Source organism: Amphiura filiformis, chromosome 4, assembly GCF_039555335.1.
Source record: "Amphiura filiformis chromosome 4, Afil_fr2py, whole genome shotgun sequence".
NCBI classification, from domain to species: domain Eukaryota; kingdom Metazoa; phylum Echinodermata; class Ophiuroidea; order Amphilepidida; family Amphiuridae; genus Amphiura; species Amphiura filiformis.
Genome location: NC_092631.1, coordinates 7,268,289 through 7,295,795, shown reverse-complemented (window position 1 = coordinate 7,295,795; position 27,507 = coordinate 7,268,289). Strand labels below are relative to the sequence as shown.

General features: G+C 42.7%; 1 protein-coding gene and 2 non-coding genes across 3 annotated transcripts in view; 1 reads left to right on the top strand and 2 right to left on the bottom strand.

The window, feature by feature from the left end:
* Positions 1–27,507, top strand: part of LOC140149663 (uncharacterized) — a 58,227-nt gene that overhangs the window by 19,492 nt on the left and 11,228 nt on the right. The gene's annotated exons all lie outside the window — the stretch shown is intronic.
* On the bottom strand, positions 14,475–14,548 carry Trnat-ggu (transfer RNA threonine (anticodon GGU)). The gene has a single exon. It is a non-coding gene; the product is annotated as a tRNA-Thr (tRNA).
* Positions 14,772–14,845, bottom strand: Trnat-ggu (transfer RNA threonine (anticodon GGU)). The gene has a single exon. It is a non-coding gene; the product is annotated as a tRNA-Thr (tRNA).

Here is a 27,507-nt window from a genome sequence, read left to right as displayed (position 1 = left end):
CGTATTGTATGCAAGGCCGCAAGTCGTTCGTGTAGGCCTACTGACGGAACATTTTAAATTAAGGTTGGTCTTAACCCTGGAACTATGGAAACCTTGTTACTGCTAAGGGGGCTGTCAATTTCTTCGGAATATGGGGGTCATGAATATACTGGGGGTCATAGAATTTTAAGACCAAAAATAAGGGGGTTATAATTTTTTTAACACCCAAAATAGGGGGGTTATAGAAAGGGCTGGTGACTCAAAATTTTGACACGCTGTGCACGCATTCTTTACCTTAACAATCAAAATGTGCGCACAATCTTTAGTTACATAATGCAACATTTTTACGCGCTCAGCACGCCTTCTTTGCACATACAATCAAAACTTTAATGTGCTCCGCTCACTTAATTTGCTCTAAAGTTTTGGGGCGCTACGCGCCTTAGTTCCGGCAATGTATCATTTGTCTTGAGTTTGTGTAGGCGGAAGGGGGGGTCATAAAAATTTTCGACCCAAGATAGGGGGGTCGAAAAAATATTTAGCCCACCTTCGGAAGAAAATGACATCACCCTAAATTGTAGGCCTATATACAAGTACAAATATTTAGAATGGCAAACACTTGAGGAAATGGTAAATCACAAGCGATGAGATCCAGGTTGCCATCATGAAAAAACATCTCTCGAAATGCCGGTGATGTCATTTATTCTGGAAGGGGGTACAAGGCAGTTGGAAGGGGGTGATCATTGTTAATTAGTATAACCTCTCATCCATCAATCAATTATCAGTCAATCAATATTCATTCCCTGTGATGTGTCACATAGTGATTATCGAATGCATGTTGGATTCCATTTTTATCTTCAGTAGATAGCAGAGTTATAGTAGGCCTACCATTTAAATTTCACTATAGAGTCAAAGTCCTGTTATTTTATGCGTTTATTGTATGCCTTACATATTGATGACAATTGCATTCTACTACACTAAGTAATAATTCGAATCTATACAAATATTTTCATGTCTGGGGAAACATGTTTTCAAAACTCAAGATATCTTCTATCTCTAATATAGGCCTACATACTTCAATACAATATCACAAAACGCTATATACCCCCCCCATCCCACCCCTGGGGCACACCATCCACTTAATGCTTGAATAGTGTACCATGCCTATGATTGTCAGATATTTTGGCCAAATGGAAAACAATTTCACCACATTGTTACCAAATATCATTTAAAAAAAAATTATTTAGTGAAATTTGTGATGTTTTTGAAAAATGCAAAATTGTATATAAATGGGGAGCCATTATTATACAAGAGGCCCCAAAATGAGACACTTATTTGCAGCTTATTGTGACATATGGTCATTTGAACTGAGCACTAAGGTGGTCTTTGAACCCCTTTTAATGAGTTGGTTTACTAACACAACCTACCCCCCCCCCAAAAAAAATTCCAACCCCTAAAACCAACCTCACAAAAGAAAATATAAACACCCTAGAAATTTCAACCCCCTGACTCCAGTGTAAAATTGAAAATTGGCCTGGTAAACACACAATTTTACCTTTATTTTTGCAAAAAATAATGTAAACTTGAATATTGGCATAGTAAACAATAAATAGCACCTTAATTTTGGGCTAAAATGGTGTACAATTGAAAATTATTTTTGCGTTTCGCAAGCAATTATCACAATAACACAGGAACAAACTGATGCCCACCAGAATTTTGTTTGTCTTTGCCCCCTCCTACAACTGTCCCCCACCCTAGCAGGTTATGCCCTTCTGCCATGGTGTGATAGAATAGATATCATAATCAAACCTATTATAATAGGCCTACTCCAAAATCACAAGGCACGCAAAATACACTGATTTTGTTTTTACCGGGTATTTCGTGACATAACACTGTCTATTAATATTGAATAACAATTGTCGACGTAAGACTGCGTGGTTAAAAATGTGATATTAAAGGTGCTGATTTGGATTTACTGCTCCAATGAAGATACTAAAGAAGTTGTACTAAAGTCCCAAAAATATTAGTTTAGTAAGATACCTGTACTCGGCAGTTGCGGAGTAGCTACTAAAGAAGTAAGCTACTAAACTAGTAAGTTACGCCGATTAATTTGGTGCACTCAGTGGGTTATATCCTTCATAGAGAGGTCAAATAGTGTATATCTGGATCTCTGGATCAGTAGTACATGTATGCTGGGGGCTGATGCAGGGCTGTCAACTCTCACGCATTGGCCGTGAGTCTCACGCATTGGGTCACTTTCTCACGGTCTCACGCCAAGGTAGTATAATCTCACGCCTTGGTAGTAAATCTCACATAAAAAGCTGGAAAATGAGTAAAATCTCACGCATCATCCAAATAATTTGTTGTCCCTACCACCTCCCCCCCGCTCTTTCAGATTCTCACAGGTCAAAATGAACATTGTTGTCGGAAAATCCTGGTATGCTTCTGTCTCACGCCTCTGTCTCGCTACACCAAACACGGTTTTACAGTGTTTTTCAAAATTCTGTTTTTTACTCGATTGAAATGTACTTTATTAAACTGACACGCCCTGCAAAAAGTAAGACTTTAGGTGCTGTAGTTTTGTCAAAATCCGAGATTTTGAATAAAGCGCAGGAACCATTGTTTAATTATTACGATGGAAATATTAGTCAAACACATACACGATGTTCATAACACAGTACGTACATGGCGTGCGGGATGGTCACACACATCAAAGGATCATACCATAGCACAACCAACGGAGTGACACGCACTGGCGACATCGGCACGTGTAGTAACTTCCAATTTTCTTTGCTTTACCTCATTTGTTCGGCTCAAAATTAAAAGAGGATATGTCGTCGTCCGTATTCCATAGTGGCGTATAGTGGGGCGCCGCGAATAAACAACTTTTCGAGAAAATCGGGTTTGAAGAAATGCCAATTTAAAATCGAGTTGTGTAAATCAGACATTCATTATATTTTGTAAATGATGTGACATTTCTGTAGTAAACTAAATAGATTTTATTGTTATATATTTTTCAAAAGAAATAAATACATACTATTGCTGGCAAACTGACAATAAAACTATACGTCACTATGGAAAACGAACAAAACGCAATACCCTAACCTTACGTTAACCGTGACGCCACCTCGGTCGCCGTGTAATCCCTATGGCGTTACTTTTTCGTCGTTCAGTATTCCATAGTGGCGTATAGGTCCGATCACGCGTCGCCACTATGACATACGATGTTTTTCATTTTGCCGATATTTCATAATTATAAAATGTGTATAAAAAGTGGCGTATGGTCGATACGCCACTATGGAATACAAAAATGTCACTTTGTAACTATACGCCACATTTAATTAATTAATTACTAATTAATTAGCTAATTATGACTAATGAGACTTAGAAAAAATGAAAGAGAACATCATTAAAAACATATGTGCCAATTTTCAAAAAATGACCAAAAATCACTATACGCCACTATGGAATACAGCCGGCGATGTCTGAGAGTAAAAGCTAACATTTTATGGAAATAAAGAAATACTAATCTATTTTTATGGAAATGTTACGATATGACTTTATAACAAAAGCAATAGCTTTTTTTATAAAATGCTATAGTGAACAGTAGCTCATGAGGAGTGACACAGGTCAAGAACTTATCTAGGCACCTATGCACTATAAAAGAGAACCACAAGGGCCTATCAGTGGTTCATAGCATCTTAGTGAAGGGTACAGAAAAGCATCAGACACATGGGCGAAATAAGACGCTTATTTACTCTGCTCATGAAGGATAGTGCGCCGTTGTCAGATATGTCTCCGACTACTCCATATTCCAAACATGAACTGCAGTGTGGATGAAGGTCATGCCAGTAGCTCATGATGAGTGACACATGTCAAGAACTTATATAGGCACCTATGCACTATAAAAGAGAACCACAAGGGCCTATCAGTGGTTCACAGCAGCTTAGTGAAGAGTACAGAAAAGCATCAGACACATGAAATAAGACGCTTATTTACTCTGCTCATGAAGAATGGTGCGCCATTGTCAGATATGTCCCGACTACTACATATTCCAAACATGTACTGCAGTGTGGATGAAGGTCATGCCATTAGATATGGTTCTAGAAACTGGTACTGTGAGAGCATGGCAAGGCATGGACAAGCAGGAGCAGGTAGCTCTGCTGACTACAAATGGCTTTGGTAGCAGTGCCTTCAGATCTGATGGGCACAAGCTGGTGTGCATTTTGTAGAGGACTGTTGCTGCAGCCACTTGATGTCTTTGATGGAGAGATGTGATGTTCAGCTTCTGTACTTGCTCCCTCTTTGCTCACGCCTATGATTCGTAAGGGCCTTCCTCTTGATAGAGTCTAGTAATCCTGGAATAAATTTGCAACTCTCCTCAGAGTATCCAGCTGTCCTGCTCTAGATGAGATGTTAATGTGCTTTGTCTGGGACAGCTTGCTATCAACTGTGACTCCCAGGATCTCCAGACCCATGCTCCTCCTCAGCCAGATTGGTGGTGCCAAACAGAAGATCTAGCTTGGTAGGATTCCTCTTTCTTGATATTGTCATTGCTTCACATTTCGATGGCTTGAAGGTCACCTTCCATCAGTCTGCCCAGATCCTCATTTTCTCCAGGTCTCTATCTGTTCAGTCTAGCAGTAATAGCTTCAGGGTGAGCAGCTTGGTGGATACGCCTTTTGCCATGTGCTTCAAGCAAAGGCCATTATGCCAGACCTTGTCAAATGCTCCTTTGATGTCCAGGGCAATCAGGTGCACTTATTTGCCTTTGTCCAGGGAATTGAACCACTCTTGGGTCGGAATGGTGAGGATGTCAGTTGTGTTTCTGTGTGGTCTAAATCCAAACTGTCCATCTGATATCAGTTGGTTTCCAAGGAGGTACTCCTGAAGTTGGTTCTGTACAACAGCCTCCATGACCTTGCTGATGATGCAGAGCAAAGAAATGGGGTGGTACATAGACGGATTAGACTTCAAATCTCTCTTGTGGGAAGGGATGACAGATGCAGTCTCCCATTGGCTTGGGAAAACTCCCTTGCAGAAGCAAAGCTGAAACAGCAGGCTGGGTGGTAATGAAAGTTTTCTTGATTCTTGATTCATTATCATCCTTAAAAGCAAATCTTGCTGTCCCGGATGTTGAATGGTGCAGTGCGGTCCAAGTGCAACTTATATACAAAAACGGTGAACAACAAAGGCTGATGAAAAACATAGGGTGCTGCTAAAAACTTGATGTGGGATTTACCACCCGTTAATGGAAGCAGGAGGCTGCAGTCTTCGGATGGCTGGTAAAGCTGCCGAACTGAAGCCCTGGTGTGTTGTTGCTGTAACTGCTTCCAATGGTAGGTGCATATTCGAGTTGTGGTCTAACAAGGCTCTGGTACGCTTTCGCTCCTTGACAGAGACGTCCACGGCCCAAGATTTCTTCAGATATCAATCCCAGCGTCCTAGAAGCTTTAGCTCTGATGGTTTCTATGTGCTTGGTTCAAGACAGGGTTGATGTAATGGTGACACCCAAGTACTTGGTGGAATTTTCCTTGGGGATAACATCCTCATCAATGGTATAGGCATGTTCAAGAGGTTGGCGCTTGTTGGTAATTGTGAGATGGACGCACTTTTTGACGTTGAAACTCATGCCCCAAGTCTTGGCCCAGGAGAACACAGTGAGCAAGTCCTGATGAAGGAGAATCTGATCCTGTGGTGTCTTGATTGTTCGATAGATCATGCTATCATCAGCGAAGAGCCTGATATTAGATGTTACATTATCGGCGATATCATTGATGAATAGAAGGAACAAAACTGGCCCCAATACTGATCCCTGGGGGACTCCAGATACCACTGGGCACCAGTCCGACTCTTCTCCATCTACCACAACGCACTGTGACCTGCCTGTCAGGAAGCTCTTAATCCAGCCATTTGTTTTCCCAGTCACACCATAGTAGAGCAGCTTGTGAAGGAGATATTCATGGGGCACTTTGTCGAATGCCTTGCTGAAGTCTAGGAAAAGGACATCCGACTGGCCATGTATGTTGAGGGTATATGCCCAGTCATCTACTGCCTGGATAAGTTGTGTCTCACATGACAGCTTCTCCCTAAAACCATGCTGGTTGTCTATGATGATATTTTGGCTACTAAGATGTTTGGCAAGGTGACTGAGAATTATATGTTATTGAATTTTACAACATATGCATGTGAGGCTCACTGGCCTGTAATTTTCAGGGCTGGTCTTGTCACCCTTTTTGAAGATTCATGTGACTCTCGCCTTGGACCAGTCAGATGGTATACACCCTTCACTGTAGGATTGCTGAAAGATCTTTGTCAGCATCGCAGACACATCACTGGCGTAATCGTGCAGCATTCTGGCGGGAATTTCGTCTGGGCCACTCGCCTTATTTGTCTTCAGCTCCAGAAGCTGTTTGATAACACTGTGCTCTTCAATTACGAGGTCAGCAATGGGTACATAGGGTGAATGGATGTCCTCCTTGGTTAGACTTGTATTTGACTCAACCCTGGTGAAAGCAGATGCGAATTGACTGTTAAGAGCATTTGCCTTGGCCTTGTTGGTGACATGAACTCTGTTGTTAGTGCTCAATGTGGGTATACCATTACTGTCTTTGCGCTTGGATTTTATGTATGTCCAGAACTTTTTACAGTCAGATGTAAGGCTTGAACCTACAACATTGTTTATGTAGTTTGTGTGTGCTGTGGAGACCATTTTCTTTACCAGGTTACGTTGAGTCTTATATTTCGTCCAGGCATCATGGTTCTTTGATGTTCTAGCTTTGCTGTACAGTCTGTCACGCTTACTCATCTGGCGCTTGATATCAGGAGATATCCATGGGTGTGATATTTTCCCATTGGAAAATTTGTGTGGAATGTTTTCCATAGCACTGAAAATACTACACTTGAAGAACTCCCAGTTCTCGTCAACAGATCTTGAATCAGGTGACGAAGAGAAAAAATTCTCTGTAGCTTGCTGGAGAGATAACTTAACTTGGTCAGAATCTGCTCTCTTGTAGTTCCATATCTTACGAGGCTGTGGAGACACATCAATGTCAAAATGCACAAAGTCATGGTCACTGATACCTGTGGTGGTGAACAGGTTTGAAATGAGACTAGAATTTGTTGTCATAATCAGATCCAGAATGCTGTTGGAGCTTGGTCTAGTGATAACATTTGTCAGCTGAGTCAATCCATGCTCATTGATAAAATCAATGAAAGACTGGTGTGCACCCCTAGTCTTAGATGAAGTGGCACTGATGTTCTCCCAATCAATATCTGGAAAGTTACAATCCCCAGCCAGAATGATATTAGGCAAGGTATGAGGATGTTTCTTCACAATTAATGCAAAACTATCCTGTAATTGGGCAAGCTGAGCTGCTACTGCTGTGTATCCTGGGGGCCTGTAATAGCTGGCTAGGTAGAGACAACCACTTCTCACAAACTCAATAGACGTCCATACAATTTCAAAGTCTGTAATAAACTCTGTTCTCTCGACAGTAATGATGTCATTCTTTACTGCGACAAATACACCTCCACCAGAGGCATTCCTATCATTACGGAGAACCGAATAGTTTTCGGAAAGATGGAGTATGTAGGAAAGGAGCCATCAATTTTGCTTTCACATCCAAATACTATGTCAGGTTTATACATTTCAAGTTCAGCTTCAAATTTGTGTCTGTTTTTATACCCTTCAGACCATTGCAGTTGATTTGGATTGGCTTAAGTTTTCTAGGCTTGGATCTGATAGCAGGCTTACTTGTAACAGAACTCTTTTCCTTGGATGGGGTGGAAGTTGCTATTGGCTCATCAAGATCTTCCTCATAGGTTTCAGAAGAATCATGAGTGTCGTTGAGAATATCAAATTAATTATTTATCTCCAACGAGGAATTAGTGAGGAAGAATGTAGATGAAAAGTTTGGTAATGCACAATTACAGCAAATCCATGAAAAACTTGACTGCTTACACAAAGCACTGTAGATTGCATTTGTCATCCCAACACAGCGGGAGTGCATCCACAAATCACAATGGTCACATGAAATAGCTTGATCGGTATTCTTCACTTCCCTATCACACACACCACAAGGGAACTTTGGGCCTGGGTTGGATTCAATTTGGCCACTAAGCAGTAATGCTAGAAGAACAAATTTTCTTGAGATACCAGTTCTTATTGGTTTGGTTTGTAGATTTGAATTGTCATACGAAATTGATTGGTAGAATGCTCTTTTACTTTGTGTCAGGCTCAAGGCAAGTTTGAACATATGTCTGGGATCGAACTCAGGAGGAGAAAGCTTAAGAGACCTTGTGTATAAAAATCAAAGATGTGGTGGCAGACTTCAAAAAATCGATTTTCTTTATACATTGCACATGGTTAGACATTGAGTCAACATGTATAAATTTGGTTAAAATTTTACCTCTTCATCTATGGTTACCATGGTAACGGCCAAAATATGAATTGACCCAATTTTCACTATTTTTACCCTATTCACAACTGGAAAAATGCTTAAATATTAGGTCATATTTCTGTATGAAGAACTTGAATTAAAATAATCTTCTCCCATACAATAAAGTATCCATCCTTGTCCTTTCCAAAAATGAAGTAAACATAACAATTAATTATTTCAATATGGTAGATACCATTTTGTAAAATAGGGGTGTTTTTCATTAATTTAATTATGAAAAAAATGATCTTTTTAAAAATGACGTAACCTTCAAAGTGGTGCTTTTTTTAAATTATTTTTTGCAGGGTAGGTAGATAAGGTATTGGTCTACCTATCGATAGAAAAAAAAAGTTCTGCTAATTGTTTTACTGGAGAGCAGTGTTGCCAGAAACTTTGAACTTTTTAGGATTGTTGACATTATAAGGTAGTGTGGAAAAATAGGGATTTTGAGCATTTACTTGCACTGAAAATCCTGATTAGGGTTGATAATGTACCAAAAGAAATTGGCATCAATACACCGTAAAGTGAGCCACGATTTGATAAAATTTTAATGACAGTGTTGCCAGAAAAACGTCTCTCAGTGAAGCTGTTGCTCATCTTGTTATTACCTATCATACAGCTATGCTGAAAAATGGCCAAATAGACCAGGTTAAAAATGAGCTAGGTCCCACACATGAAAGGAGAAACTGAGGAACAAGAATGTATAAGGTAAAAATCCTGTATCCTGAAAACTTTCCTGTGAGGGCGCTTTTTTTTTCAAAATGGCTGCCAAAATCCAATGAAAAGCAATTATGCTCTTAAAATAGGTGGATAAAAGATAGAATTTGTTAGATTATGGATTTGTATTTATGAAAGTAATGTATAAATAAGTCGGTATATTAATATGAAGGTACCAGGAGGTCACAGTTGGGGACGCTTTTCAAAATGGCCGCCAAAATTCAAAGAAAAACATTATACGGTTACCATAGTCAATTATGAGGTATAATTGACCAGATTTTGGTTTAAGTATTGATGACAGTAATGTAACGCTAAATTAAGATTTCAATAGGTAGCTACCAGGAGGTCACAGATGAGGGCGCTTTTCAAAATGGCTGCCAAATCCAATGAAAAGCTTATATATATGGTACACCGTCACTTAAGAGGCATAATTAATCTGAATTTGGATTAATATTTATCAAAGTACAGTATAATCAGCCACAAAGCCTCAGATAATGTTATTGAAACATTGAAATAGTTGTCTTTGATGTAATCGTAGTCTTCAATCATTGTCACCTCTAAGTTATCGTTTTGAGGGTGCAAAAGAACGAGTCACCAAGTCAAGATGACCACTAAAATGTCCACAGGAATAATTTATGTTCACGAAGGGCAACATATTAACTAAATATACTGCGCCAAGAAAGTATCCTTACCGGGGGGCCACTCAACTTTGGAAGCGACGGTATGTGCCTGTCAACCCTCTTTTGAAGTCGACTAATACCCGATGACCCCCTTTTTTAAAAGTCATACCCGATGACCCCCCTTTTTTTAAAGTCATACCCGATGACCACCCTTTTTTTAGTTGCGGCTACCCAATGACCCCCCTTTTGGTTGCGGCTACCCAATGCCCCCTTTTTTCTAGAAGAACGTCATCAAAATGCAACAAAATAATGTCAAAACTTTCAAATTTTGCTCCATTTTTTCAAAAATTTCTACCCGATGACCCATTTTTTGAAATTTTTTGAAAAGTGACAAATTGGCCTATACGATGTGCAAAAAGATTCCAACAAACGCAACAAAGAGACTACACAGTTTCTTCAATGAAGCTTTATTTTAAAGCAATATTTATTTCAGTTCTTACTTCTCTGTACTTTTCATAACTTGTATTTTTGTCAGCTCTTTTGTTTCAGTTTTCTTTTGTTCCTTTTCTTTTAAATCAAAGGCACACACAAATTAGCCATTTACCACTCTCAAACCAGATGTCTAGTCCGTGTTGTTTTGAATAGGCCAGTGTGTCACTTTTTAACTTTGCTTCTTGAAGTTACAGCAGAGGCAACTGGCATTGCATGTGCCGTTGACCCGATGGCTTTAGTCAGGACATTTACACCTACCAGTCATGTATGAGGATTTCGCTTTTGCCAGTAGGCCTATATGCAAGACAATTGATCATTGTTGCATTTTTCCTTGACATAAAGCATCAAGTATGTTGAGAGAAAAACAAGAGGTATGACAATAATGACATCCAAAGTTATCGCCAGGTAATCACAGTTGTCTTGTGATTTCAACAGTTTCTTTACCAACATCGAGAACAAAGCAGTCTATTGGTGTCAAAGAAGGAAAAGGTTTTAGCAGACTCAAAGTGCAGCTATCTTCTTTTCAGAGAATGCAACGCTTTCACAAAAGAAGATATATATGACCTATATGCCGCTTTGATTTCAGATAGGCTAGATAATGAAGAATAATTTTCTTAATGTAGTGATATCGATGTGAGTGATCTCAAAGATAAACACACAATAAAAGAATTCAGTGAAACCAAGAAGAGTATGAAGTAAATATCCTGCCCTTTGTCAATACATAGGGACAATTCTCTGGTGGTCATTTTGGAGATTTGGTGATCATATTAGCCATCTTGACTCGCTATATAGCACTTTGTAGCTCGCTATATAGCACTCTGAAACACTTGCTTAGAGGTGACAATGATCAAAGACAGCTATTGAATGATTCATCAAAGACAACTATTACATTTTCTTATCAAAGACAACTTTCTTTCTTAACACTTTTATCTGTGGCTTTGTGGCTGATATCATGCCGCTTTTTTGGTGGCCATTTTGAAAGGCAACCTCAACTGTGACCCCGGTATCTTCCTATTATTACATTGACTTAATTTTACTGTACTGGGATCAATATTAATTCAAGATCTGGTCAATTATACCTCTTTTTAAGTGACTATTTTAAGTTTAACGGTGTACTAGAAAAGTGCCCTCAGCTGTGACCTCCTGGCACCTTCCTATTAATATCTTGACGTATATTTACATTACTGCTATCAATGCTTAACCAAAATCTGGTCAATCATACAGTGGCGTAGCACCAGTTATCATATGGGAGGGGGCACCAACCAATATGGGTGGCAGTCCGTTTTTTGGGATTCTTAAAATTCAGATCGATTGGGGGCCATGTAACCCTGTGCCCCTATGATGTTACGCCACTGCAATCATACCTCATAAGTGACTATTTTAACCATATATATGCTTTTCATTGGATTTTAAGCGGCCATTTTGAAAAAGCGCTCCCAACTGTGACATGTTGGTACCATTCTATTAATACCTTGACATAGTTATACATTACTTTCATCAATACAAATCCGAAATCTAGTCACTTTTATCTTTTATGCGACCTTTTTAAACGTATAGTAGCTTTTTATTGGATTTTGGCAGCCATTTTGAATAAAGCGCCCTCACAGGAAGTTCTCAGGATACATGGTTTTATTTTTACCTCATAAATTCTTGTTGCTCATGAAAAACTGGTCCAGAAAAACTATGTGAGAATGTTTCCTTTCATGTGTGGTAACATTTTTAACCTGGTCTAACTCTTATTTAATGGAAAAATACCTATCTTTATGGCAACACTGTTTGTCTATATTAAAATTACCAAAACTTTTTTTTATTTATTTGGGTACAGTACTATCTGGTCCAGCCACACTGAAAAATATAACATATAAAAAGCACCACTTTGGGGGTTACAGCTCATTGAATATTGCTATATTTCAGAAAGTCAAAAATTAAGAAAAACACCCCTATTTGAAACAATGGAATATCCCAAGTAGGACAGACTGTTTGTTAAAACAACTGTATTTTTAGAAAGCTTTGATGTTGCCAATTATGTCGTGAAACTCTCAAGGTTTACCTCTATTTTTCCTTTATATGGTGAATCCTGAAACTTGTTATTTTTTAGCCTTGTAAAAGTGCGAAATAGTCTAAAACCGGTCATTTTGATGTTTTGGCCGTTGCTATGGTAACGAAGGTGCAGTGATGAAATAATTTTGATTTTTGTAGACTTTGACCAAAGTTGCATCCTGATATAAAGTAAGAAGAAATTCCATTTTTGAAGTCTGCCAACTATTTTTGATTTTCTTTGATTGGTACGCAATACTACTCTTAAGTTGTATTGTGTCCTCCATGCTAGTATGTGAATGTAACAATGAAACAGCAATACAGTCTGTGCCTGACCTTACACATGCCAGTTCTAGATCATGACAGGGCGTGGCAAATGTTGACGGCGCCCCCCAAAAAAAATTGCTACACAATTGTAAACATCAGGTGTTGAGACCTTATATTGTACTGTCTCCTCCTTACTAGTTTCTAGTTGAAACAGTGAAACCGTAATACATTCTGACCCTGGCCTTACACATGCCAGTTCAAGATCATCATGGCAGGGCGTGGCATATGGCACCCAACAATAAATTGCTACACAATCGTAAACATCAGGTGAAGAAAGCTTAAATTGTATTGAGTCCTCCTTGTTTGTTTCTGGTTGTAACAGTGAAACAGCAATACATTCTGACCCTGATCTAACCCATGCTAGTTCTAGCTCATGGCAGGGCGTGGCTGGAGCCCAACAGTAAATTGCTAAACAAAGATTAAAGAACACAAGTCTTGTCAACATAAGCTTAATCTTCAGCAGGTCTTCCATCATCAGTAAGAGAATGGTGACTGATAAAAAGAAAGGTCCTACCTCAGCTGGTGAAGAGGGATTGCAGAAAAAAGTTGTAAACTTGTTTGTTTCTGGTTGTAACAGTGAAACAGCAATACATTCTGACCCTGATCTAACCCATGCTAGTTCTAGCTCATGGCAGGGCGTGGCTGGAGCCCAACAGTAAATTGCTAAACAAAGATTAAAGAACACAAGTCTTGTCAACATAAGCTTAATCTTCAGCAGGTCTTCCATCATCAGTAAGAGAATGGTGACTGATAAAAAAGAAAGGTCCTACCTCAGCTGGTGAAGAGGGATTGCAGAAAAAAGTTGTAAACAGAAAGTATGTCCAACACAAATCTCAATGTGTACATGAAGTGAGCAAGGTTTCCAAATTCAGCAGTGTCATGTTGATGTTGTCACAGTAGCCATCTTTGGTGGTCAAGATTGCTCCTAAAAGTCTGCTCAGCGTTGATTTCTTCCCAAAAAAGACACTTTGCAAGGTGGCTTGATGAACAAGAAACCCTTCCCTTCAAAAATGCTTCCAAAAAGATAAGATTTTGGGTCAATTGGCACAAAATTTTAGGAGAGCGAATTGCAAGTGGACCGCACACCACCCATTCACTTCCTATTTTCTATGCTGCACTCCTTCAGGACTCTTGCAAGGATTTCATCAGGGTCATAATAGCTTTACTTGATTTTAGATCCCTGAGAAGCTTCCTAACATCTTTGACCTTGAAGGCTATCTTTTCCATTGAGCAGTTGCTGAATGCTGAACTTCAGGAGCAGATTCTTCTGCGCTGGCAAGCTGACATGATTTAGTGGCAAAGGTCTGGCAAAATTTTTCAGACACTAAATCTAATTTACCAAATGAAGTATTCAATGGATTGAGAATTTTGTTCTGCATATTATGATACCTCATTTGGCATGATGCAATTTTATTTACCCAAGTTATACCAATTTGAATACAAAATAGCAATTTCAAAAGTGACAAAATTTACATAGGACTTTCTCTCAAAACATGATGAGCATGGCGAGTGAGTGTTGATCTATCAGGCTATAATGAGCCCATTAGAATAGCCGCCAGGAATCCCCCTGAAGGAGCAAGGGTCGCACTAACCTGCGTCATTGGACGCGTTTCTGGAGCTTCGGACGCACAGAAATTTGTTTCAGTAAAACCTGTGCGTCAAAGAATAACGCAGACTTTCCGGGCCGACTGTATCAAATAAAACATGTAAACAATGAAACCATGTCAAAACTATCATCATTCTTAGCTTGGTTTTCATCAATATTGACGAACGCGCTTGATTTTACTGTAGATTAAGAATCAACTATGAGAAAGGTTTTTAACACAAGTCAACACATACATAAATGACAGCCAGTGAAAAAAATCCACTGACTATCCAGGATTTGAACCTGGGACCTTCGGATCACCGGACCGATGCTCTACCAACTGAGCTAATAAGTCAGATGGAGAAGAGCAGTGATATTATTATCTATAGGCCTTCAGTTCAATACCCGCCCTCTATCATCTTCTCATCCAAGAAGCTTTAAGAAAGAGGTTTGGAAATCATTCCGAAATCATATTCGAGACGGAGAAATAAAATTTAATCTATGTGGTAAATTAAATATGAGAAAGGTTTTTAACACAAGTCAACACATACATAAATGACAGCCAGTGAAAAAAATCCACTGACTATCCAGGATTTGAACCTGGGACCTTCGGATCACCGGACCGATGCTCTACCAACTGAGCTAATAAGTCAGATGGAGAAGAGCAGTGATATTAGTATCTATAGGCCTTCAGTTCAATACCCATGACTTATTAGCTCAGTTGGTAGAGCAAAATTTGACCATTTTCAGACTTTGCTATATCAAGCCTGTATGCCATTATTGCCATAATGCACACATTGCTCAATAACGGGCAGTGATTGGTTCATTACATGCTAACAGCTAATGAATATTCATAATTCTATCAGAAGTGCTGAAAACTTGTAAATAAATAAAATAAACAATATTAAAGAGATAAATAATGAAAATAAAACCCCGGGGTACTCTCAACTTTGGAGGTGACGCGTATGTAGGGCTGTTAAGACCCCCTTTTCAGCATCGCTGTCACCCAAAGACCCCATATTTTTTTTAGGAACACATGCTCGCTCTGTCACCCCCTATTTTTCCATTTGATCTGTCACCCAAAGACCCTTACAAGTTCAATTTGAACAGTAACTTTCATTTATCACTGATTTTGTTACTTATTTTGAAAAAATAAAGAAATTTGAAGCCATTTAGAACTAGAAATTCGATTTTCAAGGTTTTTGTGGCGCTGTTTTGGTTCTCACCCAAAGATTCCATTTAAAAAAAGGTCATGTTCTCACCCAATGACCCCATATTTTTTACATTTTGCTCTCACCGAATGCCAAAAATCAGGTGGTGTATGACGTGCAGTCCCTAAATTCAGTAAATTTTCATCGTCAACCGTGTAATTAAAAGGGGTTTTTTGGAATTTTAAAACGCTTGAAATATCACAAACAAATAGGCCTATGTTGATAAATAATATAAATACAAGCTAAAACCGTTGGGGTTCGATAATGAACCCCACAAAACTAACCGAGTATATGGAAAATGCCATACGGCCGGGCGGTTTCACGGGTTGCCGGCTCGATCATGTCATCCGCCGCATGACCCCATATTTTTTACATGTTGCTCTCACCGAATGCCCCTTAGTGCGAAAGCGCCAGCCCAACACCTATATCCATTTCAAATTGAAGTGTCCCCCCGGGTAAAAACCTAATAATTAATAAATTAAATAAGAAAATGCAAACTTAAAATAAATAAGAGTAAAACAAAAAATATAAAGCAAATAAATGTTAATAAAATCAAAAATGAAATAAAAAAAGAAATTATGAAAGCTCCAAATAAAATAAAATAAGAAAATGCAAAATTACTAAAACAAAGAATAAAAGAAATACATTTGAATGAACTAGATAAAATCAAAAACCAAAATAAAATAAGAAAATGCAAAATTGATATAAATAATAGTAAAACAAAGGAAATAACATAAATTTTAAAATGAAATAGATAAAATCAAAAATCAATAAAAAAAATTATGAAAAATCCAACTATAAATACCTTGTGGGGGTCCAGAGGTTGGGGAGCATAAGCATAGTTACATCATGAGAATTGTTCACTTTGACCCTTAAAAATCATTTGACCCCTAAGTTTTTTTATTTAAAGTCAGTTAAGGGGTCATCTGTGACCCTAGTTTTAACCTGCCAGCGCTACCCCTGTGAAGGAGGAAATAGCCCAAATTTATCACTTTTGAAAAGCTCTCTTTTCCATTCAATTCGGTATAACTTGGGGAAATGAAGTCGGCTCATGCCAAATCAAAATAACAGAACAAAATTACCCATAAATGATCACTTTATTTGGTACTTTAGATTGAGTATCTTTTAAGTGTTCATATACTTTTTGTGCGCAGTATATTTGTGTGACATTACTAAATGTCACACAAAAGCTACTAAACACACCATTGGCACAGCTGTCTACTAATACTGATTCCAGTATTTTGTACTGATATTACTAAAGAACACTACAGGGTGCTCACCAGTAAATATAGCCTCCATTGACTTCTCTATACAAACAGGGTCCGGGAAAACATCATTTTCTTGACTCCGGAGCGACTTAGTTCTTCAAAACTTACACTTTCTGCAAGCTGAAGGTCAGATACAGACATCCAGTGTAGAGAAAATATACGGAGTCCAGGGACTTTTTTCAGAAAAATGCCGACTAGAGCACCCTATAGCCCATACAGATTACGCCACCTCACAAATAACTTGTTGTTTCAAGAAAGTTTAGCCAAATTGTCATAAAAAGTTGGATCCTGCTCATTTTTCACAGACAATCTATTTCCCAGGCGGGCCAGAGCCAAAATTCCCGTTTGTGGCGGGACGGAATTTTGATAGGCCTTTTAAATTGTAGCTCTGTGCCTGTTTATTTTATGGATTCTTTATGTTCTTAATATAAACAAGTAAGTTACAGACTACATTCACACACAAGAAAAATAGTCCTAAGAATCAACACGTTGCCACGGAAACACAAATTCATTGATGTGGCGGGACGGAGTGATAAACTTCATGTATTTGAGAACACAGTACATTTGTTGAATTTTTATCAAAAGTACTGGGATAAAACATTTGTTTCTAACATTGGTATTAACTTCAACTATCCTTCTTTTGTTATGGGAGGAATTATAAAATTCACCCCTTCTTTATAGTAATTCATTAATTTTTTTAAATCATGTCAATGTGGCGGGACGGAATGTGGCGGGACGGAATTTTGTCCACCATGTCAAAATCAAGAAAAAAAGCAATTGATTCACTTTAAAACTGACGAAATTGGTTTTTCTTTCACTTCCAATGAAAAAATATTGACTGAGAAAGAAATTTTTCATAGATTCCTGAATCATCTCAAAATGTGGCGGCGCCGTGTTTTACACCAAAGACCCTGAAAATAGCATTATTGCTGGCATCCTACCACAAAAGGCCTGAAATAGAAGAAGTTAAAATGGTTTTGAGCCTAGCAAAGTTGATGAATTCAATTTTTATGTACTCAGGAATGTTTATTACCATAATAGTTGATATTTTGGAAAGTTTTGACTAAAATTTTGTTTTTCGTCCCTTCCGAACATAAAAAATCACCTCAAAATGTGGCGGGACGGAATTTTACACCTAATTTTAATTTATTTCTTTATTTTGCAAAGTCCACTGACATTTTTTTTATTTATTAAATTGTCTATACAGAAGACCTTTATAATACCATAAACAAAAAAATCCTATCTTTTTTTAATTCGCAGTAACATCAAATTTAACAATTCCGTCCCGCCACACCGAGAGGGCGCTTACGTGTGTATTTTATTGCTTGTATTCCAAAATTGACGGGCAAATTTTACTTTTTTTTTTTTTTTTTTTAATCGTTGGTAAGTGGTCTATTAAACCAGAGGAGAAATTCACTTCTGTAACAATTTCTAAATTTTAGGTTGAGTGATGACCATTTTTGGATCTGGCCCAGCCTGCCTAAATCAGGACTAAATATGAATCAGGGCCTCATCATCATCAGTCGGCTGCGGAGCAGGCGACTACAAGCTTTCTCCAATTATTGCGATCTTGGGCAAGCGAAACAATTTTGTTTGGCTGCAGCATGGTGGAATATAAAGGGCATATTCTTCCACAGACTCGTTGTCTTCAAGATGCAGTATATGGCCGAGAAATTTGAGTTGATGAATCTTGACTCTGACAACCAGTGGAGTGGTTGGTCCGATTGTAGATGGTTTCATTTGGAATCCAATCCACACGCTTGATGTTTAACAACAAGATATTGCAAAGGCATTGATCTTGTTTTCCATGTCCTTTGTGATTATCCATGACTCGCACCCATACAGAAAGACAGTAACACAGGTTGTCTCAAACAGCTTGATTTTTGTTTCAATTGGCAGGGATGGGCTTCGCCAAAGGCGTTCCAGTTTTCAGAAAGCTGCCCAGGCTAGTGCATTTCTTCTTTTTAGATCTCCAGCACTAGAGCCCATCTTGGAACCCAAGTTCTTGAAGTCTGTGACATGGTTGATGGTACTACCATAGACTTCAAGTGCTGGTTTGGCGTTACAGTTTGCAGTCATATATTCTGTCTTGGGTGCGCTGATGACAAGGCCTAGATCTGCTGCTGCAGTTGCAGTCCTAGTAAGCTGCAACTGGGTCTGGGCTATGGAAGATTCCAACAGGGCAATATCATCAGAAAAATCCAGGTCATTCAGCATCCTAGCAGGATACCTGCTTGCCCGACGTGGGAAGGTAACAATTCCAGAAGTTGATTTCTTCAGAAGCTAGTCTACCAGGATAATGAACAGGAATGGTTCCAACACATCACCCTGAAGCACTCCAGTTGTTACTTGGAAAGGCTCTGAGATACTTCAATGTATCATAACGGCACTATTGGAGTCCTTTGAAGTCCACAAAAGTGACTGTCAATTGTAGTTGGTACTCCTTGAAGCCTTCCATGATCCTCCTCAAAATATGTATTTGCTAGCACAGCTGCGACCTGATCTAAAGCCAGCCTGGTTGCTTCTCAGTAAAGGATCAATGTGCGGTCCGATCCTGTTCAAAAGGATCTTGTTGTACACTTTTGTGGCAATGGACATAAGCGAAATACCATGGTAGTTTGTCATGAGAGAGAGGTTGCCTTTCTTTGGTAGAGGAATGATTACATTTGTGACCCAATGACGTGGCGGTGTCAGCGTTGAGAATACTTCCATACAGAATTCGAGGATCATATCAATCATGCTATCCCCTCCTCCCTGAAGTGCTTCAGCAGTTATAGTACAGTCCAATGCTGCTGCCTTGTTTGGTCTTCATGGCTGCTATTACTTCAACTGCTTCTTCAAGAGTTGGGGGCTTAGTGATGATAGCAAGATCTTCAACAGCTGGTGAATCAGGGCCTAATAGTTGGTTTTTAAACCTTTTCTAATGTATTACATTAAGTCATTTTGCACTTTTCCTAGTTTGAAACACTGATGATTTTTACCTCCCAGGAGACTTGTATTTACTGGTGTGCACTCTTCATAAGTACAGAAAATGCTAAAGGATAATTTTGTTTGTGAAAGTGTGAAATTATTGATCTACGGTATAAAACATTTTATGTCTTGAGAATACTGAGAAGTGTTTTAAAAGGTTGGCAGCTCTGCATCGGATGCCATTTGCAAGCACTGACTGACATGCCTGTTAATTGCTGCATGTTTAACCTACAACTCTACATTCAACACTTTTTAATAGCACTGTACACACATGCTTTTTAAAGCATGAGTGTACAGTCTATTAAAAGATGGTAATTAAAGTCATAATATATTTACACAGTAGATTTTGCATTTCTTTTCCACAAAATGTTAGTTTTTACTGTCAGATATGTCACATTTTAATTTTGAGCCGAACAACAAGCAAAGAAAATCACAATTTAATTCTGACGCCAATGCATGTATCACTCCATCGGTCGTGCAGCAAGGTCGGTCCTGTTGATGTGCTATGACTTTGGTTATGTCCATCACAGACACCATGTATGTACAGTGTTTTCAACCTCACATTCTAGCGCTGATGTTGCCAATGCATGTATCACTCCATCGGTCATGCAGCAAGGTCAGTCCTGTTGATGTGCTATGACTTTGGTTATGTCCATCACAGACACCATGTATGCACAGTGTTTTCAACCTCGCATTCTAGTGCGGATGTCGCCAATGCATGTATCACTCCATCGGTCGTGCAGCAAGGTCAGTCCTGTTGATGTGCTATGACTTTGGTTATGTCCATCACAGACACCATGTATGCACAGTGTTTTCAACCTCGCATTCTAGCGCTGATGTCGCCAATGCATGTATCACTCCATCGGTCATGCAGCAAGGTCGGTCCTGTTGATGTGTTATGACTTTGGTTATGTCCATCACAGACACCATGTATGCACAGTGTTTTCAACCTCGCATTCTAGTGCTGATGTCGCCAATGCATGTATCACTCCATCGGTCGTGCAGCAAGGTCGGTCCTGTTGATGTGTTATGACTTTGGTTATGTCCATCACAGACACCATGTATGCACAGTGTTTTCAACCTCGCATTCTAGTGCTGATGTCGCCAATGCATGTATCACTCCATCAGTCATGCAGCAAAGCCGGTCCTGTTGATGTGTTATGACTTTGGTTATGTCCATCACAGACACCATGTATGTACAGTGTTTTCAACCTCGCATTCTAGTGCTGATGTCGCCAATGCATGTATCACTCCATCAGTCATGCAGCAAGGCTGGTCCTGTTGATGTGCTATGACTTTGGTTATGTCCATCACGGACGCCATGTATGTGTTTTCAACCTTGCATATCATTCAACTAATATTTCGATCGCATGAATTAAACAACGGGATACATCAGACTCAGTACACCGGACGATCTTACCGTTTCCGATGTTGATTAAGATACTTCTTGCATCGATCCCGAGATGCGGAAAAAACCAATAGTCATTTTGTCCCACATAAATGAATAAATAACAACAAAAAACCCGATCCCCTGGTGGACTCACCCAAATTGGTGACGTCACACCAGATGATCGTCCCTTATCCAACTTGGTCTCCGACTGACACAGACGTGCCTATCGATTGTTCATAGCACTGAGTATCATTTTCTCGACCAAGGCGAGATAAACGGTTGTAGTTTCACACCTTAGGTAAAACCAAACCGGTTTTGTTCGGCTGAGGATAGTTTTGACGACATTTTCTGGCGAAAAAGTGACAAGGGCACTGGTAAGGTCGATTCGGTAGATTCTGCTGTGACAGCCCCTATGGGTCATGGCAGGTCTGCTTAAGGGGGCTCCGGTCCCCGGACAAGCAGGCGGTTCCTTTGGGGACTGCTAAGCGCGTCCAAAGGCTCAGCAGCCAGCGAAAGCACTGACTCTACGTCGTAGCAAGTAGCAGGCAGCAGAGCGGTAACCACCGGCGAAAAACCTAGCGGGTTTGTAGCAGGAGGATACCAGTCCTTTAGCGAAAATCCTCACGGGTTTTTAACAGGAGGACACCCGTCTGTTGCTCCATAGCACGCAGCGTGCCAGTGGAACCCTGGGCTCGCCTGGGTTGATCCATAGCACGCAGCGTGCCAATGGAACCCTGGGCTTGCCTGGGTTGATCCATAGCACGCAGTGTGCCAATGGAACCCCGGGCTTGCCTGGGTTGATCCATAGCACGCAGCGTGCCAATGGAACCCTGGGCTTGCTCGGGTTGATCCATAGCACGCATAGCGCGTGCCAATGGAACCCTGGGCTTGCCTGGGTTGATCCATAGCACGCAGTGTGCCAATGGAACCCTGGGCTTGCCTGGGTTGATCCATAGCACGCAGTACGCCTCTCATTCCCTGAGCCTACAAGGGCACGGGTTGAGCGGGAGCGTACAAGGGTTCAGCATAGGCGAAACTATGGTTAACACCGTGGTATTAGCCAGTGCAGAACCAACTGGGGTGTTCACACAGGGCCGTCCCGTAGCGGGAGCTCTGAGTGATACCCCGGGCCCCAGGGTAGATGCTGGCTGCACGGTTGTTTGATGTATATAGAATGGGCTTCATTATTAACTAAATGCAAACTATAGATGGCGCTATTTATTCGAAATCATATTTGAAAGGGTTTGGTGATTAATACTGTCAGTATAACAGTTGGAATAGGTGAAACAAGCAACGAGAAAATTTTATAAACATATTTTATCATACAATAAAAGGAAGTATTTGTATTAAAAGCTTGAAAGGGTAATTTCCAGTAACTAAATAGCGCCACCAATTTTGTCATTAATAGCTACATTTTATATCCGAAAAAGCTTTAAAATATACTATAAAAGTGAATAATTTTGTAAAGGAGGGGAAATTAAAGTTGAGAATGGCTCAAAAGCATCTGAATACATTAGCATGATATCACCTTTAGTTGTTTAGGCCTAAAATTTGGTTGTACATGATGTTTTGTTTTAAAAATTAATAAATGATCCCATCAAACAACCGTGGCTGTCCTCCGGGACTGGCTAGCGATTATTCAGGGGTTGGGTCAGCAGTCTCTCACGGGACAGCGAACCCAGTGCATACTGTGGTAACAACCGAGGTAGGCCATGGCCATACTTCAGTAGTATCCACTATGCACGCACCGATATTTGCTGTCAAGAATTGAGAGGGTAGTGTGAACAGCTAGCCTTTTCACCGACCTCCATTGTTCTCGAGAACCAGCCTTGCGTGGATGGTTAATTGACGCTGTCAATAGACCTGTTATCCCGTTATGCTCAATTACCCTCTGATCAACAAGGTCTGTCCTCACAGATCAGTGCACCCTATTCACTGAATAGGCGTGACGAGGTTATTGGCCGCGGGTATACACGACAGGCTGCCGGTGTTAGCACGGCAGGTTTCCTCTAGCCAAGGAACAACCGGTAACACGGGGTACCCAGGCTCACAGCTTGATCCCTTTGCGGGGAACGCAGTGAGGCAAGGGTACAGCGGTACACAGCCGGGAACCCTCACGGGTACCCACGCTGGTACCGAACCGGTACCACGCCAGCACACAGCTTGATCCCCCAGTAGGGAACGCAGTGTGGCGAGGGTACAGCGGTCCACAGCCGGGAACCCTTACGGGTACCCACGCTGGTACGGCACCGGTACCGCAGCACCCGCCCTAGTCGCCACAGTCTGTGTGACAACAGGGGGGGTGCTGGTACTGCAGTACCATGGGGTTACCCTGGTGGCGGATCCTTTCAGGGTCATCTGCCCCGTGGTACCCGCCGCAGGGTGTTTTCTTCCACGGTCTAGCAACGTGGCAAGTGTCGCCTAGTGATGGCCACGCAGTACCATCAGCTGTTGACCAGGCCGGCCGGCGTGGGGCTAACCCAGATCTTGATCAGGGTAGGCCCGTGCTGCTAGCGCTAGGGCGACGGCTGCGAGAGCATGCGGACCCAGTGGTGCCATGGCGGGTACCTCAGGGTCTTCGGGAGTACTCCTCTTCTGCTGGCAGGTAGTCGGCGAGCCACACGGTGGCTATGCCTTCTTACCCGCTTTCAGATGCCCGTCCCCAGTTACCGTCATCATCGGAGCATGATACGGATACTGTGGGCGAGGGAAAGGAGTCGGAAGCTGAGTCCGGTAGTGAGTCTAACGACAACACTACAATCTCCTTCCCCCGCTGCCCCACGAGGGGAGCACCAGCACTGATCTTCCTCCAGACACCCCCCTTAGGGGGAGTCCGTTGAGGAGGACCAGGGGATCCTTTCAGTAGGATGCTCAGCTGCTGCTTCCTCACAGGGGACGCCTGCACTCTCATTCCCGGCAAACCTCAGGGTAGATATCGTGGGGCTGTCGAGCTCAGTAGAGCTATGACGCCGCGTGCTTGCACGCTTCCTCTGCGTGTAACGCGGGAGGACCACGGGACCTACCTGAGGGGATCCGAGAGGGACCCAGATGTCGTCAAGCGTATCACGCTCAGGCAACATCTGAGCTCTTCCGCGAGGTGAGCCTATTAGCGGTGCTAACAGCTAGCCTCAACGAGAGCTCCATGGGCCTAGCCCATAGGGTGTCCACTCAGCGCCCGGGGGGGCCTGCCACTCCAATCGCTCAACGCGATGGAAAGGCAAGGTCCTTTTCTCGTTGGATGCTTTTGCGATACGGTGTAGGACCGTGCAAAGAAGCTACCAACGGGAGCACTCTGAAGGAGTCGGACATTGCCCTTACCATGGGTAGGAGCAGCAAGTCGAAGCACAAGCGCAGGGAGACCAGGTCTTCTAGCGAGAATGCGGCTTCGAATACTCCGACTCCAGCAGGCCGTGCACCACCAACAGTACCCGAGCCCACTACCTCTGCAGCGCCCATTTCTGGGAGGCGCAAGGGTAGCACAGGAACAGCTGGCAAGCGCTCTTCCAAGGGAGGCTAGGCGGAGCATTCCTGGGGGCTCGGCGGTCGACGGTCCATGCCGACAGGCACTGGATTTGTCCACAGGGGGTTCTCCCAGTGGACGACCGCTTATGGCTTTCGCCCAGAGGTGGGAAACCATCTCTTTGGGCGCCTGGGTATGGTCAGTGGTGAGTGGGGGTTACAGACTGGCAGCCCAGTCTCCCCACATTCGTCTGCACATGTCAGAGGTCCACAGTAGTGCCGTCAGACGGCCCCCAGCGTCGGGCACTACTGACAGGGATCACACAGCTTCTCACGAAGCGGGCGATTGTCCCGGTCTACCCCCCCGTTCTACGGGTGATCTTGGAGCTATTGACTCCAAGGAAGACCGTTGACGGGAGTCCCATCCGGAACCGTAGGCTGTTGAACTAGTTCTTCAGGCCCAAGAGGTTCAGGTTGGAGACTCTCGCCTCGGTGCTAGCCTGCCCCATCAGGGGTATGGGAACAGCATCACTGGATCTCTCGGACGCCTATCTGCATATGCCAATCGCCTCTCAAGACCGGAGGTATCTGCGCTTCTAGGTACAGGATCAAAATTACCAGTTTTGATTCCGGCCACCCGGCCTGTCCACCTCTCCCAGGGTGTTTACACTCGTGGTCAGAGCGGTGGCAGCGTACCTGAAGCACAGGGGTGTCAACATCGGTTGCTACCTGGACGTTTGGCTCATATACGGACGCACTCTACTGGAGACTAAGGGTCTCGTGGGGTTGATAGTCCGTAGGGTGCGGGACCTTGGATTTTTTGATCAGCTCAAAAAGTCCAGCATGGTCCCGACGCAGACACCACTATTTGTATGGGCCCAGATCACCCTCACGGAGGGGATCGTGGTGCCCTCACCCGAGCGGGTGATGAACATGGTGCGGTGTGCCCGACTCTTGGCCGAGTCTCGGGCAATACCCGCTGTGGCATGGATGAAGGTGGTAGGCCTAATGGCCAGTATGGTAGACCTCGCCGTACTGCCGCTTTCTACGTTAGGCTTACCCAACTGCACCTTCTAGCCTGCTTGCAGGCCCAGTCGTCACCCAATATCCCTCGCGGTTCCGTTGTCGGAGATCGCGCGAGAGGAACTCTGGTGGTGGACCCATCAGCCCAATTTGACCCAGGGTGTCAGGTTTTCCTGCACCCCCGGTATGTCACGTAGTGACGACCATAGCGTCAAAACGGGGCTGGGGGTCCACATCCACGGAGACTCCGTCTCGGGCCTACGGTGGCCATAGAGACAGAGTTTCACATCAACCTCCCTCGCTTACGAGGAGGTGATCATGGGATCACATATCGTTGTCCAGACGGACAACACAACCGTGGTAGCCTACCTCAACAGACAAGGGGACTCCAGGCCACCACGATTGTGCCTGCATGCACGGCACCTGATAGGGTGGTGCAAGTTCAGGCAGATTACGATGAGAGCGATACACATCGCGGGCGTCACCAGCATCCTCGCGCACGATCGGTCACGAGGAAGGGTGTCGGGACCAACAGAATGGTCCCTTGCTCCGCAGGTCGCTCAGACGATCTTCAAGGGGATGTACCACCCCTCGATAGATCTGTTCGCATCTCATCGCAATCATCCACTGCCGGTGTACTGCTCAAGGGTCGCGGACCCCCAAGCATTCACCGTGGACACTCTGTCCATAGACTGGGGAGGATGACAGCTTATGCATTCCTCCGATCTCACTACTCATGAGGGTGGTGGCCAAGATCGGGTGGGAAGACTGCATTGTCATTCTGCTAGCGGCAAGGCCGCGGGCACTCCCCGAGGAGAGGGGAGGTACCCAGTCTATCACTAGAGCACCTGCAGTTAGCTGCACGGCCCTTCCCAGGGGACACGCAGCGGCGGGATACTTTTCATCCCACGCTCTTTTTCTCACCGCCCGGCCTAGCCGGAAGTCTACCCTCCATACGTATAGCCAGCGTCTGGCTCCATACTACGCTTGGTGCGATGAGATAAATAGCTCTCCCGCTAGAGCCTCTGTGCTGCTAGTTCCGGAGTTTCTGACAGAAAAGTTCCAAGCAAGACTTCAGCGGGCCACTGGGGCCAGCTATAAGTCAGCTATCCTCTCCATTCACCGAGGTTTCGAGACGGGTCGACTATCATAGCCGATGGTTACCTCAGTCTACGCCTCGATGGTATGTTCAACGAGTGTCCGCCGAAAAGGAAAGTGATCCTCCTAAGGGATCCCAACACAGTCTTAGATTACTTTAAGGGTCACCCTTTTGAGCCTCCGTAAAAAGGGACGCTTAAATACGTAAACGTAACTCTCAAGATGGCTTTCCGGTTTGGCGTTGGCTTTGGGACGGCGGTGCTGAGTTGCACGCGGTCTCGAAGTTTGCTTCCGTGTTCACAAACACTGGAGCGACACTGTTTCGGGCGCTCTGTTCTCGTGACTCTGAACGGGCGCGGTGCATACCGACATTCGCCCCTCTCCATCCCCAGGGTTGGGCAAGGTTCGTCTGAAGCCGAAGATAGGCTGGGGTGTCCGATAGGGCGCTGCAGCACTATTTCTTACGAACACAAGCCTTGCGAGGGACTCACGACCGCATTTCATCACCCTTACAGAGCCTTTCGGTCCAGCCGCTGTCGCAATGGCTGGTCCAGGTATTGGTGGAGTCCGGCGATCGCGAAGGTTTCAAGCGTCCCACGGCCCACTCGACACGCAGCAATCTCATCATCTTGAGTATACCATTCGGTTGTCCCTTGAGGAGATCTAGCAGGCGGTGTCCCGGAAGCCACCTTCGCCATTCTCTACGATATACTTCCGTTTACGTGAGTAATCAGAGGCGGGGCGGGAGGTTTACCAGGACATTGTTCGGGCGATCATAATACGGTGGTGTACGGGTACCAGGTTTTCAGACTATACAGAATACTCAGCATGGTAAGAACCAGTGTTTCTATTCTTAACCACCGAACTTAATAAGTAAGGAGGTTTATGTCTGTGAT